The sequence below is a fragment of the Vulpes vulpes genome, chromosome 8 (assembly GCF_048418805.1).
Source record: "Vulpes vulpes isolate BD-2025 chromosome 8, VulVul3, whole genome shotgun sequence".
In the NCBI taxonomy this organism is placed as follows: Eukaryota; Metazoa; Chordata; class Mammalia; order Carnivora; family Canidae; genus Vulpes; species Vulpes vulpes.
The window spans coordinates 53790014-53807085 of NC_132787.1; the positions used below are offsets into that span (position 1 = coordinate 53790014).

At 41.6% G+C, this 17072-nt stretch overlaps 2 pseudogenes; one reads left to right on the forward strand and one right to left on the reverse strand.

Annotated features, from left to right (window-relative positions):
• Positions 1-246: 246 nt before the first annotated feature.
• Positions 247-318, reverse strand: LOC112907798 (U4 spliceosomal RNA; annotated as a pseudogene).
• A 15630-nt stretch (positions 319-15948) lies between these two features.
• LOC112907682 (large ribosomal subunit protein P1 pseudogene) lies at positions 15949-16293 on the forward strand (annotated as a pseudogene).
• The last annotated feature ends 779 nt before the right edge of the window (positions 16294-17072 follow it).

Genomic DNA, 17072 nt, shown 5'->3' on the forward strand with positions numbered 1-17072 from the left:
CTAATTTTATTTATTATCATTATTTATTATTTTAGAAAGGGGGAGGGGCAGAGAGAGAGGAACAGAGAGAATGTTAAGCAGGGTCTATGCCTAGCACTAAGCCTGACATGGGACTGTATCTCACAACCCTGCAATCATGCCCTGAGCCAAAATCAAGAGTCAGAGGCTTAACTGACTGAACCACCCAGTCAGTTAAGCTACATGCAGGCTTTTTGCAGTACAGTACTATAAATGTATTTTCTCTTCCTTAATTTCTATTAGCAATAATCGCGCCTTGGATAAACCTCATTGGCTACGATACTGCCACTGCACAAAGCTTCTTCCTTAATTTCTCAATAACATTTTCGTTTTTCTAGCTTACGTGATTGTAGTAATACAGTATATAATACATGTAATATGCAAATTTGTGTCAATTGACTGTTACCTTTAAGATATCTGGCCAATAGTAGGCTATTAGTAGTAAAGTTTTGAGGGAATCAAGAGTTATATGTGGGTTTTTGACTGTGCAGTGGGTTAGCACCCTTAACCCTTGCACTGTTCAAGGATCAGCTAAACTTGCCATGGTAAGACATCTTTGTCCTAAACAGGGACTTAAAATATGAACTTCTTCAACTGATCTTATGCTGTTATTAATGTGTTAATAGAAGATAGATGAAGTCTTCCCAGACCTCTTTCCCTACCCAGAGACTTTGGCAAGGTCAAGACATACATTTTCCTTTGTTTCCAAACACCCTGAACATTGGATCATTAATGTTTCCCATTCCTGCTTCTGCTATACTGTGGGAAGCTTGAGGGCATAGACTAAGTCCTGTTCATCTTTTATTGTCAGCTCTTAGGACTCAGTTGGTGGCACACAGTAGGTACTCAGCACAGATTTATTGTTGAATAAATGAATGAATGCAGCATCTGCATATTATGTTATCTCCCAACCCCACTCTTCTACCATCAACTTTTTGATGGTATATTATACATATTTTACATAATATTACAAAATATTATACATATTTTTTGCCTGATTTTTAATTCATTTTCCAATCTACCATTGAGTTTATTTATTTTAAAGATGTATTTTAAAGATGTAGAGAGTGAGAGACAGAGAGAACATGAGCAGGGGAAAGGGCAGAGGAAGGTAGAGGGAGAGAATCTCAAACAGACTCCCTGCTGAGCACGAAGCTCACTGGGGCTCAGTCCCACAACCCTGAGATCATAACCTGAGCCGAAATCAAGAATAGGCGACTTAGCCAACTGAGCTGCCCAGGTGCCCCTCTACCATTGAGTTTAAAACAAAAATATAAACTATCAAATGCAGCCAGACAGCTGGCTTACATAGAGACCGTAAAAAGGAACATGTAAGCAAAAATCAGTCAGAAGTTTCCAGTACTATGCAAGGGAGAAGGTGGTCCCATAATGAACAAATGTCAGCTCTTTAAGAAGTCCTAACCCTACAGAGAGGACTGTGCAGGTGGTTGAGCATTAGCTTTGTGGATAGATGCACCTGGACTTGAATGAGTAAGCTGACCTCTCAAACTTCTGCTTTACCACCTGCAAAATGGGGTTGATAACTGGCACCCTTCTCTTAGGTCTCTTGCAGAGTTTGAGATCATTCCTGTCCAGTGCCTGACACAATGAGAGATCTTGATAAATATTAGCTGTAGAGGAAGGGCTGGCCCTCCACAGTCCCCACCTGCACACTTGAGGACATCCCATGCCTTTTATTCCAAATCTGTGATCACAAAGCATTTGATCTCTTTTTGGGACCTTAGAATTAATTCTGGGGATTGGTGAAGAATCTGTCCTTCTCTATGTGAGTGTTTTTGCATTCTGGTTAATCAATCACTTCTAAAAGGAATTTCTCACTTAAGGCTGGAAACTGACCTGACAAGAGTTCAGGAGCAGATCCCAGACCTGTGGGGACTTTGCCTCCTCCCTCCCTCCAAACACACACACATGAGATAAAGCCACCTGGAGAGAATCTGTCAGAAACAGCCAGGCATCTCTCACCATATAAAGAGCAATAGCAGTCATTTTCATCACGACCATCACCATCATAATCATGATTGTAGGTTAATAGGGCACATGTGCATTAAGAATGGATGTAAGCCATAAATATAAGAATAATAATTTAAAGGAAATAAGATCATTCATTTTAACTGTACTCTCCACTCTCCTGAGCTCCAGTGAAATTATACAACCAAACAAGCAGCAGACACCGGGTTGAACATGGTTACCAGAAAAACTCCCTGCCTTTGCTTTGTGATTGGCTGAGCATCTCCTGAGGGCAGAGAGCTTTTTAAGCAGCTGGTGCAAATGGATGCCTTTCTGAAATTAACCAGTTGATGAATGTCACAGGCATCAGGCTCCATTCCCGGGTTGGGCCAGGCTGTGCTCAAACTGCGTGTTTCCCTCACACCCTCCAGGGTCTATGACTAACAAGGAGATGAATGGTTAGGATGGGAGTGTTGGGGGCTGGGGTGGGCGGTGGGAACTAGAAGAGAACTACAAGATGTTCAGCCCTTAGAGGCTGGTGCTTTTCTCCCTTGTGCATCCTTGAATCTGTGTGCAGGCCTTGCCACATCCACAGTTTCTGGACACTTGTTCGTATAAGACCTCAGTTCAAGAGGAGGAGTATATGTGGTTTATGTATGTGGTACAAAGATCCTGTCTTTCAGCAGGCACACTTGACTCTGGCTCAGGTACTTATTCACTGTGTGAACTTGTGCAAGCTATTACCCACTCTGCATTTGAATTTCCTCATCTGCTTATAGAAAAAGTAAGATCTGCTATACATGGGCTAAAACATTAAATATATATAAAAGCATATTTTATACCACCTGGAACATACTGGTATGTTGATTAAATGGTATGTTGATTATTGTTACTTTTATGGTTATTGAAGGAGCCAAGAAGGTCTGAATACAGGTATCACAGACCAAGACTACTGCTGTTAGACTTCTATTTTTTTGGATTCTTCTCCCAATGGGTCTTTCTTATCTTTTCTTTCTTTTTTTCTTTCTTTTCTTTCTTTCTTTCTTTCTTTCTTTCTTTCTTTCTTTCTTTCTTTCTTTCTTACTTTTCTTCTTTCTTTCTTCTTTCTTTCTTTCTCCTTCCTTCCTTCCTTCCTTCCTTCCTATCACTGAAGTATAGCTGACATAGAAGGTGAAATCCTTTTTTAAAAACATGGGTTTTGCCTATATTAAGGTATTAGTAATACATATTAGCATATTGAAGTTTTTTATTCTTGACCTGAAACAGGTGAGGGGTTGTGAGACAAGCTTTGCTTACATTGTGATGTTGCCTAAGGTTGAACCCATGCATAAGGGCCACTAAAATGAGCCTGGTAGAGTGGGAGCCTGACTGGCCCACTTGGAGCATGCAACTCTTGATCTCAGGGTTGTGAGTTTGTGCCCCACATTGGGTGTGGAGATTATTTTTAAAAATGCATTTAAGGAAAATTAAAAATAAATAAAATTAGCCTAGTTGAGTACTGTATTATGTCTAAATGAGGCTGAAAACGGAGTTTCTCTAGTTAGACTTTGGAATGGGATCTACACGTGCAAATGCGGGTCAGTCCTGGTTGCTTCTGTGCTGACCGAGCATGAGGGTGGGGCCTGGACACTCAGCTGGTCCTAGCTTTACCACTCTTCACTTGGCTCCGACCAGGTCTCTTTCAAGACCGCAGTCTCCTTGTTTGCAAAATGAGAGGGTTGCATTTTATTAGTGATGGACAGTAGGAGTGAAGAAGAGTGGCTGGAAGAGCAGGTCAGAGATGAGTTCAAGCCAAATTGCACAGGGTAGTCAATCTGCTCATGAAGAGTAGGAATTCCTGCTTCCCAAAGAACGTTAGAAAACCAGACTCAGTATTTCTGAGGCCACCTTGGAAATGTTATAGCCCACTCCAGAGTAGGCAAAACTGCGTGTATGTAACCCAAAGAGGCAAAGGTTTTATAAGGCTGAACCACCACCCAGAGAGGGAATTAGATTTCAAAGCCTCTGAGATTAGCCACATGCTGCACCTGTCTCCCTCTTTCTATTAACACAGGCTGCGCCTCAAACACCTACTGACCATTAATGCATGGCCAGCAAATCAGCAAAACTGCTGGTACTACCATTCACAACCTAAGAATTTGTGCAATAAATTGTATTCTTCTTAGGGGTCATTAGTATATCCCAAGACCAACTGCTGAGACTGGCAAGGTGATCTTTTAAGTATCTACTTACTATTCTGGCCACAGGCTCTGTTGCCGAGAAAAGTCCTTAATGAAAGTGGTTAAATAAACAAGCAGTTGATCAACATAGACACAGTTATAGGAACACTGATGGACATTAACTGGTTAGTGGACATTTGCTGGGACAAGTAGGTCCATCTAATACTTGCCTCTATGTGTTCCTTTGGTTCTTGACCCCTGCCATGGTGTAGTTACAACATGGACTGAGCCTCTCCTCAAGTCCAATTCCTCTGTGCATTGCTCAGTGACATGGAGCAAGAGTCTTAGAATCAGAAAAGCCAGTTTCTGTGCCCACTCTGGTGCTTACCTGCTGCGTGACATTGGGCATGTATGCTCCCTCTTAGTCTCAGCTACACCATCTGCAAAATGGGCAATAACAACACCCTCCCAGGCGTTCAAAAACAAAACCCAACTGAGTAAATTTGAAGATCTAATTGGTTTCGTTAAACAATTCATTAAGTGGGCAGCATCCTGTGTAGCAAATAGAGATGCTTCAAGATGTAGAACATGGAAGATTTTTTTATAGGAAGAACAGTGAAGAAAGAAAGTTATAAGCAAAAAAAAAAAAAAAAAAAAAAGATTGTTCCAGGCAAGGGCACATTCCCCCAGGGGAAAGGCAGGGGTCTTATTAGGTGGATTACTTCATGTTCCTTTAGGAGATGGAGAGGGCCCCTGTGACAGATGACTTCAATGGTGTTTATCAGAAAATTCCTGTTTGACAGGCTAAGGCTTAACATTTCTGGGGAAGGTTGGAACTGCAGTTAGGTTAGGTATTAAACCTGGGGTTTGGTGACTTGGCTTGGCCCAAGTGATGCCATTTTGGGCCTGTGGTTTTCACTTTAACACAGGCTGGTTGTAAAGATCAATCAAGGTCACCTGCAGGAAAAAAACCATTGCGAACTGTAGGGCTCTGTGGAACTGTGAGTTCCTTGAGGCCTGATCAGTGATTTTGTTGTTTGTTGTATATAATATGTAATGCAGTGGTTCTCTACCACATAAGAATCATCCAGAGGGCTTTTAAAGAATACAAAGGCCTGGGCTTCATTCCCAGATAGTCTTATTTAATTGGTTTTTGGTGGAACCCTGTCATTGGTATTTTTAAAAGACCCCAGGTGATTCTTCTGTCCAGCCAGGGTTGAGAACTACATTTGGCTCATAGCTGGAGACTCAGTTCTGCTGGATGAATGAATGATTCTAATTATGACTTCCTCTCCCTGCCTTTTGGAGGAGTATGCTTTGTATCTGATGGAATGTTTCCTGTATCAGGTTATACTCAGGTGCCTGGCTATTTCCAGAACTGCTTTGCAAGAGCATCTGGACTCTCATGTTCAGAAGGTGCTAACAATGACTGATGTGCCAGTGAGCAGCACCTCTGAGGGTTAGGGTAGGGGTAGACTTGTAGCTGCTGTGTGTGACCACTGGGATGGCATCCTTAAGTGGCAGCTGGCCAGGCTTGCGGTCAGTGGAAAAGAACTGGGTTTCCCTGGCCTCTGATCTACTTCTGCCAATTAGGTCAGGTCAGCCTCTGGCTATGTTACATGCTTTAGGGAAGCTCCTGGAGGCTTTCCCGTTGTTTACCTTGTGGACACACTTCAGTCAGGGTTTGTAATAGAACAACTCAACGTGAAATTAATTTCCTGGGTGAGCTGGTCGTGAAGTGCATCGGCGTTATGACTCCAACTTTGGATTTCTTCACTTCAGCTTTTGACTCCTACTTCCTTCCAGCAAGAATTCTTTTAGAGAATTCAATCAGCCTAGGCATGCTTGTGTGCGTGCACGTGGGCGTGCATGTGTGTGTGTGTCTTTCTCTCATATACCAACTACATCATGTTTCAGTACATCACATTTACTGCAAATAGGTATGTAGGAATTCTTTCCTTTTTCCTGCCTCCAGGCCTGTCTACTTTGAGCTTTCCTCCAGAGCAGCCACTCCCTTCAAGACTCCACATGGCCTTCTTTTTATGGCACTTCCCACATTCTCATTTTTGGCAAGCACCTCAATAAAAAGGGGCGCAGCAAAAGCACAGGCAGAGCTGAGCTTAAACTCCAGCATTGCCATTTACTTGCTGGTAGGACTTGGACAAGTTAATTAACCTCTCTGGTCCTCATCTCTAAAATCAAGCCAAGGAGGCCTGACCTGGAGGACTGTCTTGAGAAGAAAGGAGCTAAGATAAATAAGGTGATATAGGCAATGCTTGGAGCAGAATGGTGGTTAGTGGGACTCCTGGGTGGCTCAGCGGTTGAGCCTCTGCCTTCAGCCCAGGTCGTGATCCCACAGTCCCAGAATCGAGTCCTGCATTGGGCTCCCTGCATGGAGCCTGCTACTCCCTCTGCCTGCGTCTCTGCCTCTCTCTCTGTGTTTCTCATGAATAAATAAATAAAATATTAAAAAAAAAAAAAAAGAATGGTGGTTAGTGTTGGGGGCAGGCCTCCCCAGTGTTCTCAATTCCCAGCATACTCCTTGGTACATTGAACAAACTCAACAAACATCCACTGATTGGGGGTGGGTGAAAAGATCCTGGGATCCAAATCCTAGGACACTGACAAGGATGACAGGCTCTTTTCCAGCCTCCTAATTATATGTGTGTGTGCGTGTGTGTGTGTGTGTGTGTGTGTGTGTGTGTGTGTGTATATGTATATGTATATATATACATATGTATATATATGTATATATATTTTTTTACATATATAAATACACACACACACATATATATCCTATGGTTTTGTTAAGTGCTCGGTAGTGCTGCTTACATACTTCACTATGAAGCAACGAATTATAAACAGGCGAGACCATTTGGGTTGATTACTGAAAGTTGCTTCGCGAGGATAGGCTAGCTCAGAGAGGAACCAGGGCCTCAGCAGGAAGAGGGGAAGTCCTGGGGTTTTGGCAAACATTCAGTAAGCGGCAGGCCTCTCAACTCTGCTGCCTTACTGACCTAACATGATACATACATGGCAGGAGCACTATTACCCATAATACAGACCTGGACACTGATGTTCAGGCAAGTTGGGCAATTTGACCAACTACACAAAATGAAACACAGCAAAACCAGGGATTCTTGGCTCTAAACCTCATGCACTTGCTGCTGTATCACACTGAATTGTGAACCAGAGGACCTGTGATAGACTTGTGATTGTCACTCACCAGTCGGTGGCCTTCATCTTTCTGAGATTCCAATTTCTTCCCTCACCTAAAAGGAGGGAGTGTTGGGCCACAAGGTGATGATGACTGGTTCTCCTGTTTGGGTCTCACTGGCCAGCCAGCGGTACCTGTCACTGCTAGTCTCTGCAGCCCTCTAGCGGTGCTTTGCAGGACACAGAGTGGCGCCTTACCTTCCTGTTGCCATATTCACAAAGGGCAGATGTGAACTCCCAGGGCATCTGGCAGCTAGGTGCCCTAAGGCCTTCACTGATGACCAAGACAGATGATGGGGCTCTGGAGGAGCCCTAGAGACAGAGATGAACAGACTGGTTTCCGGAGTACTGCTATTTTTAAAAACATTTGGTCCTATTTGTTCTATGCTATATCTGGAACTCTCACTCTTGAAGGATAAAGAATGAAAATCCCAAATATGGATTAAAATGTTCATTTTAGGGCAACCCGGGTGGCTCAGCGGTTTAGCACCGCCTTCAGCCCAGGGTATGGTCCTGGAGACCCGGGATCAAGTCCCATGTCAGGCTCCCTGCATGGAATGGAGCCTGCTTCTCCCTTTGCCTGTACCTCTCTCTCTCTCTGTGTGTCTCTCATGAATAAATAAATAAAATCTTTAAAAAAATAAAATGTTCATTTTACATTCATTTGTGGGATGTACATATACTTGACCTTGTGTGCATCCCACCAACTCTATACCATCAGGCCATCTTGGCAGCCAGAGGGAGTGCTGAGAGGACTGTGGTAGCCAGCAAGCACAAGTATTTTCAAGGTCTGGGTCTGCTGTGTACACCAGCTATGAGACATCACTGGTCATTTCACCTCTTTGCACACAGAACTCCTCACCAACAACACAAGGGGTTTGATAGTAGAGCCCTTGCAAAGCCTGACATCTTATGTATGTGCCTGGAGTTGCTTCTTTTTTAGGATGGCAGATTTTACCACCCCATCCAATCTTTCACTTTGCTATTCTTGCCAATAGAAACATGATTTTCTGAGAGCTGGGATACAGGATATTAGGTAAGGGTATTATTTGAAGCTCTAAAGCAGAGTAAGGGGAGCAAACATGGCCTCATGTACTACCTACATGCTGATGATGCCCACATCTGCACTGGACATTTTCCCTGAGATCCAGATTTAGCAGCTACCTGTCTACTCCATTTGGAAGTCTAACAGATATTTAAAACATAACACGGCCAAACAGAACCATCGATTCCCTACTCACAAATATATTCCCACATCTTAGCTTTCTTCACCTTAGCAAATGGTACCACCAACTACCTAGGTACTCTGAAAGCCCTCTTTGATTCCTTTCTTATACTCATATCCCTGCATCTAGGATTTCAATAAACCCTTAGGCTCTACCTATAAAGTATATCTCAAAGCTGACACTTCTCCCATCTCTACTGTCTGCTGGAACACACACCATCCTCTCTATATCTAGGTTACAGCCACAGCCTCTTAACTGGTCTCAGACTTCCACACTTTCCCTATAATCCATCCTCCATGATCATTCATAAAAGCAGAGCAGAGCACCCCCTTGCTTAAATCCATCTAGCAGTTTTGCCTTTGCATGTAGGATTGAATCTAAAGACCTTATTTTGCTGTCCCCCAAGCATCTCACAATCCACTCTCACCAGTCTCCCCTTTCTCCACTTGCCCATCACTCGCCTCATGTTACTCTGACCACCCTGGCCTTCCCCTGTTCCGAAGATACCACAGTCTTTCTCTTCTAAAGAACTGTGTGGGCTTCTTTGTCTCCGATTCTCTTCTCCTAGATCTTGGTATGGCCACTCCATTCCCCCCATCAATATTACCTCTTTATCTCAAATGTGACCTCTGAGCAGCCATCCCTGGCCACTTCACTGAAGCAGCACCTTAGTCACATCCCCATATTTGATGTTCTTGCTAGCCTTTATGCATGCCTGATAGTATTTTATTTATTTGTTAAGAGTTAACAGGACTTTCTACCCCTTTAGATCAGAGAAGGTACTCATCTTGTCCACCAATGATTCCCCAGAGACTTCATTTATGCCTGTCGTGAAGTCAGTGTTAAAAAATATTTGGCAAAGAGTTAACAGACAAGCTGATGGCCAAAGCTTGTTTCACTAACTCTTGACTCTACAGTTGGATTCATCATCACAGCAGGCACTTTTGTCATCCAGAGGAAAAACATTTTCCAGTCATGGCACCTTTGCCCCATTCTCTAGTCTTAGTCGAATACACTTTCCCAGAAAACCTGCCTTGGGCTAACAGAGATGGAAGCAATGAGGGCAAGTGTATACGTGTGCATGGGGAGTGTGTATTCATGTGTGTCCATGTGTGTGTGTGTGGGGGGGGCTGGGATTTCATTTTAGAGTTGAGTGTGGTAAATGATTTTCAGTTGCATTATCCACTATTGTGAGCCCAATTTAGTGTAAATAAAGCACCAGGTGGCAGCAGGGGAGTATTACTACACTTCCTTCCCAGTGAAGTGCCTGGTGTATGAAGTGGACAGTTAGATACAAGCCCTGCACAAAGAGCTTGCAATCAATAGGTGGATTGGTTGCCCTTATATAAAGGTCTATATCTCCATGATCACAAACATATAGACTAAATGCCCTTCTCTGCAAAATATTAAGCAGAAAGGACTATAGAATCTTAGCAGACAGGGTGGGCCTTGTTCTGTGGAGGTAACAGGAAAGTAGATGCCTGGAGCAAGTAAAGGAATGGTCCCATATTGAAATTATTTGCTGTCTTGCTATTTAGCTTATTTGTTTCCTCCTTTAGACTGAAAGTCCCTTAATATGAGAGACCAGTTTTTCATCTTTGAACTCTGAGACACTTAGCAAAGAGCCTATCATATCAAAGGGGTTTAATAAATATTTGTTGAAAGCATGAGGCAGAAAAGTTAAAAAAAAAAAGTAAAAATGAGAAGGAAAAACAATGAACATTACACAGAAAGAAGTTAGGAACATGTCTTGCATGAAATATTTAAGTTGTATGTTCTTTTTTTTTTTAATTTTTTTTAAACATTTTTATTTATTTATGATAGTCACAGAGAGAGAGAGAGAGGCAGAGACACAGGCAGAGGGAGAAGCAGGCTCCATGCACCGGGAGCCCGACGTGGGATTCGATCCCGGGTCTCCAGGATCGCGCCCTGGGCCAAAGGCAGGCGCCAAACCGCTGCGCCACCCAGGGATCCCAAGTTGTATGTTCTTAATCCCAGTTTATGGTAATGTTGTTCTTTCTTTTTCTTCTCTTCAAGAAAAGAAAAAAATCCTGCCATGTCTGACTTCGTTGGAATATTGGCCATTTAGAGCTCTTCAGATCAGAAAATCCAGTTGAATGAGTGGCATTACTAACCAGGGAAAATCCTCAAGACATATTTTCATTTAGCTGATCAGCACTGCTCACCATTCTTATAGCTAAAAAAAACATCAGTGTGTACTTGGAGACCATATTCTGTATTTTTAATCTTTAGCATCTTAGTATCTTTATTATTGCCACACACAAAAGACAAAGGGCATGCATCTTACTTCTCAGCTTTTGGAATTCTCTTGAGGCGAGGTTCCCTTCATGTCTTTTCCATGTCAACCCAGGGCCTCCCATCCTCACAGCAGATGGGGTCCTAGAGCATGTTTTCCCTTCCTGGGTGAAGAGTTGTTGGGATGGGACAGAGTTGACTGACAGGCCTCAGAAAGAGGAAAGGCAGACACAAAGAGAGCCTCACGCCAGAGACAGCTGTGGTCCAGAGGAGGACATTGGGAAGAAGGGACTTGAGGGTGTCTTGAGGGAGATTAATGTGGTAGCAGCTTTCTCCTGCTTAACCTGTGAGTTACCTCACAGGTTAAGCAGTTACCAGGTCACCTGCTTAACCTGTGAGTGCAAGTTAGATTTCAGATTAGGTTTGTATTCTGTTCAATTTCATTCCTAAGTATAGCTTATATTGTAAGGAAAGAGTCACTCTTAAGTATCCTCTCCATCCCCATATCCAGTTTCCTCCTCCAGTCCAGGGAGTCTGAAATTGAATTTCCTTTAGTGAGAGGGGAAAGTCTTTCCTTCCACAATAATGGATTAAAAGTCTTAAAACTGCCAAGAGAGGTAGCACATTGGTGTGAACGAATGTCAAAACATACCTGATCGCTCCTTTCCTGTCGTTTGTGGGGAAGGAGAAGGAACCATAGAGAACAGCTGGAAGTGGAAACTCTGGCTGAGTGGTTTTTCTTCATCCCTCTGCTGAGAAGAAAGGATGTGGACTGACTTTCTCTGCAAAGAGCAATGTAGGCATTTCAGCAGCACCTAATCTCTATTTTCCCTTGATCTGTTCCACTTTTATAATAATCTCTAAAAATGAATATAAGCATTTTCTGAGTTATGATGATTCTCTTAAAAATTGAACATGGCCCCCTAGTTTTTCTGCATGGGTTTGTTTCTATTTGTGATCACATTCCTGCCAAGTGAAGGCCAGATAATGCCTCCAAATCATCTATAGATGGAGATTTTCTGCTAGTTCAGGAGAGTACAAGGACTGGGAGAATTTTCCTCACTACCATGTGACAGAGAAAAATAGAAACGTTAAACTTGAAAGAATCTGTGCATGTCAGTGAGTACAGCATTTGTATGGTACTCATATTTTAAGTGTTTTCCTTGTATGCTTTGTTCAAACTAACTTATTACAGTTCAACAGCAGAAAATAAGTCAATATGCAACAACTAATTTGCTTAAAAGAATTTTTTAAAATTATAGTTTTTTATTTGGGAGGGGTGCACCCTTACATTGATTGACCCATCCAAGAATAAATCTGGAGTTAAATAAGCTCCACTTCTAAAAAATAAATTTATCAGTAATGATATGATGATTCAAATGCAAGTTCATCGTGCACAAAGTCAGAAAAACCGAGTTAATAATAAGATGTTATGTTTTTATCAATAAGCTCCGCATTGGTGATTTTGCTTAAACAAAACAGTACTACATGTCACATTAACTTAATGTGGTCAATTTGAATTTTATTGGGTTTGCTTATATTTAATTTGTAAATTGATTTGGTTTTATAGTTGCTTATATGAGAGCTGTATGCATAAGCAGTGGAGTTTACACCTATTTTTATGATTGTGCATATTTATGTAATTTTATAATAAAGTAATCTAAGTCAATATTTTATATGTGGTATTTTAGTTAGGTTTGAAATAAATTCCCTGGACGAGACTTCCCAAAGGTTGCTCTATGGAGTGCTAGTCCCAGAAAAGAAGCAACCACAACAAAATGCATTTGTTAACCAACACGTTTAGGAAATGCATTACAGCTGCCTTCGGGGAATTTATAGTATGTGTTAGCATACTTCTACATGAGAAAAGTGTTTAATTATGCCTGCAGTTTTCCAAAATTATTTGACTACATAAAACTATTTTTCATGGAATAACCACTGAGATCTTATGAAGTTCTCCAGAATGAAGAATTGTTCTAGATTAGGGAAAAGCAAATCACACACAGACTTTTCACTGAGGAGATAAACAAGATAACCAAGTAAGAAATTTTGACAGGAATGTGGCTCCAGGAGGTGAGAAGAATTAAAAAGGAGAAATGTTTTTTTCTGTGAATGCTAATAAAGAAGGCAAGGTTGGGAGCATATTGAGTGTCCAGGGTGGCTATGTGGACTGCTGTCCAATCTATGGCCAAACCCGATCAGGACCACTTATAGAAGAGAGAGACCCATATACAGGAATACTTTCTTCTGTGTGGCCTAAATGAGTAGACATGGTGAAAGTTACTACAGAGCAGATTTCCTTATTTCCCCAGTTGTTCAGAGATGAAATGACTGCATAGCACATGTGCTGTCCCTGAGCAGCTCAGACAAAGGTTAAATAGCAATGTGGATATAATTCAAGTATTAATTGAGTGGTTGGGCTCAATGGTCTTTAACCTTGAGTTTCTATGAGTCAACTCATTTGTGATAAAAATTGAGATATGTACCCTACAGGATAATAAGAACACTTAAGTGACGCTGTGTATGAAAATGTTGACTCCTTAAATCCTCCAAACAACCCAAGGAGGAGGCGATGATTTTATTCCCATTTTATGGATGAATAGTTGCAATGAGGAAATAGTCATGCTCATCACTGTCCCTTTAAATTAATGACCCTTTAAATTAATGACCTCAAGTGGGCATTAATGCTGCCCAGCTATCAAACTACATCTTTCTTCCATTTACTCTTCTCTCCTCAAATGTCTAGCATCTCTTCAGTCTGCACTCTCCGCCAATCCTAGTACTTTCTATGTCACAGAGAAAATTGGAATAATCAAAGGAACTTCCACAATACTCCTACCAACTCCCACATATGCTGCCTCCAGTTAAAGGACCTACACTCCTAACTAGACCAACTCTCTCACTTGTACACCAGATCCCACTCAAGGCCATAACTCAGCATTATTCCTTCTTCCTCCCACATTATCAGTTATCCTGTGTGACCAGTCATTTTCATTATATGCATTCTGTCATTTCTCTTATCTTTGAAAAACTTCATTTCTTTCTCCCTTGCCTTTCTTAGCCCTATTCCCCTTTCAGTTGCACTGCATTTCTTTTTTTCCCTTTATAGCAAATGCCTCATTGTTAATGCATCCAATTCCTCTCTTCCCATACTCTCATAAAGTGACACCAATCAGGCTTTCATCTCCACTATGCCACTCAAACTGCTCTTGTCAAGATCACCAGTGGCTGCCACATGGTTAGATCCAATGGACACATCTTAGTCCTCTCCCTTGAAATATCTTCAGCACTTGACATCATTGGTCATTTCTTCCTCCTGGAAACACTTGTGGTTGGCTTCCTGGTAACAGACTTTTAGCTTTCTTACTCCCTCACTGACTGTTCCTCAACTTCCTCCAGACCTCTTCATTTGGAAGTGCACCAAGGACTTTTTAAAAATTTTTATTTATTTATTCACGAGAGACACACAGAGAGGCAGAGACATAGGCAGAGGGAGAAGCAGCCTCCATGTAGGAAGCCTGATGTGGGACTCGATCCCGGGACTCCAGGATTGTGCTCTGAGCCAAAGGCAGACACTCAACCGTTGAGCCACTCAGGCATCCCCCAAGGACTACTTCTTTTCTCATTTCCCTGGTCATCTCATCTAGTTTTACAGTTTTAGAGTGTCATCTAAATGCTGTTGACTCCAAATTTGTCTCTAGCCCACACCTTTCTCTTGAGCTCCAAGATCTTATACTCCACTGGCTACTTGACATCTCCAGTCAGATGTCTGATAGGTATCTCAAAGGTAACATTACTAAGCTTCAGATCTTTCGTAGCAAACGGGATGCTGCACTGCCCACATCCCCTTTTAGGACTGAGTCTCCTGTCTCACTGGCTCACAGCAAAGCCCCTACCTAAGAATTGCTCTTAGTTGAAAGGAGCTGTCTGGCCTAAGGTAACATTCTCCTTGGAGGCATCGCCCTTCCATTGCCTGCTTGATGTGGGAGCTACAAAGGCCCCTTGCCTCAATTTGAGACTACTCTTAAGAGTTATTCTGCTTCACATGGGATCAACTGAGTCCTCTGTCAAAACTGGATCACTTCTTTGCTCCACCTTACTTCTCTCACTCTCAATACAGGTGGGGTCCTGCAACACTGGTCCCTGTCTCAGATCTGTTTTCTGAGGAATATGGCTAAGATAGTAAACATTGAGAATGTTCCTAGGAAACAGACTCCAAAAAAGAATTTTGGAATTAGATCACCATTCACTGGGCATGAAAGCCTCATAAATGGTGGTCAGTGTAGTCCTTGGCATAGTGGTTTTTAAGACTACCATCATCAACTGTTCTATCAGCAATTGAGAGGGGTGTTGACATCTCTACTACAGTTATGGATCTATTGATTTCTCCATTCAGTTTTGTCAGTTTTTGATGTTCTGTTATTAAATGCATGCACAGTTAGGCTTGCTATACTTAATCCTGGTTATATATCTTATTCTAAAGTATACTTTGTTTCCCTTTGTCTAGTTTAGTGATGTGAGTCAGTAAATTTCATTTTTAGTCTCAGCCATATTTGCATATGTTTCTTTTTGTTCAGGGCCTCATTTAGATATACTTTTGCTGAGAAGATCCTGAAGACAGAATTTGTTATTACCTCTGCCTTTCATAATGAGCTTGGAATCCATTGAGCACAGATTGCATGTGTTTGTTTTAATTTTATTGAGCATGGATTGCATGTCTTAATTTTCATTATGGATTGGTTGCTTTTAGGGCAGACATATATCTGTTGTCCAAAATATGTGTGTGTAATGTGGGGGGTGGGAGGGTTGACATGGTATGTCATCACTGTACAGGACTACTCTTTAGTTAGGGCCTATGGATGTGCTACTCCCTTAATGAAAAGTAGAAAACATATATACCATTGATGACTAAATATAAGATGAACCTAAAATATAAGATGATTTTCCTCATAAGATTTAAGATTTATCCATGTTTCTTTTTCCTCGGCTGCTGCTAAGGTGCTCAGTCCTTCCAAGGAAGCTCAAGCCACACTGGAGTGAGGCCCTCACTTGATCTAGTGACTAGCACCATGCCCAGCAGTACCTGCTCACCACTTGCCCACACCATGGCCTCCCTCTTGGAGCTTACCTGCATTTACTTAACACTAATCCGGCATGATGATGAGATGATGGTCACAGAGGATAAGATCAATGCCCTTATTAAAGCAGCAGGTGTAAATGTTAAACCTTTCTGGCCCAGCTTGTTTGCAATGGCCCTGGCCAATGTCAAGATTGGGAGCCCCATCTGCAACATAGGGGTTGGGGGACCCACCTCAGCAGCTAGCACTGCACCAGCAGGAGGTCCTGCTTCCTCCACCAGGGCTGCTTCCACCTAGGAGAAGAAAGTGGAAGCAAAGAAAGAAGAATCAGAGGAGACTGATAATGACATGTGCTTTGGTCTTTTTGACTAAATCTCTTCTATAACCTGTTCAATTAAAAAAAAACTCTTAAAAAGAAATATTTTTCCATGTTATTGCATGTAACTCTAGCTTATTCACATCCTGTTTAATATTGCATTGTATGAATATACCATAATTTATTCATTTTCAGTAAATATTCATATGGAACTCTACTGCTTTTCAGAGTGACATTTAAAATGCTTGTTTATCCTGTCATACAACAGATAAAATTGTGAGACCATACTTTGAAGAAAAATGACTAAATATATATATTTCTCTCCATTCCCCCCCACTATGCAAGAGGGATAGCTCTTGCATATCTAAATATTACTATTTGTTTGTTATCATTTAAAGCTAATTAATCTTTCCCCACCTAAAGCGCTTTAGTTCAGAATAAAATAATTAAGAGTGTGCTGTACATAAGACTTTGCAAATAGCCTTCTCTTCTGAGTGGGAGTATTGCAAGAGAAATGAAAAACATGGCCACAAAGTATTTATACACAAATGTTTATAGCAGTTTTGTTCCTAATAGACTCAACTGGAAATGACCCAAATTTTTATCAGCAAAGTGAATGGATAAAAATATTGTGGGATATTTATACAATGGGATACTAATTGAAATTAAAAAGTAAAATTATTGTTACACAGAATCTCAAAAACATTCAGTCATATTTGGAAGATCACGCCTTCACTAGGTTGTGAAAGCCAAGCCAAGTCAAAAAGGGAGTGTTAGGGTGAGGTGTGGCTATATTAAAACAGCATGGGAAGGAACGGTTGAGGTAAGATCTTAA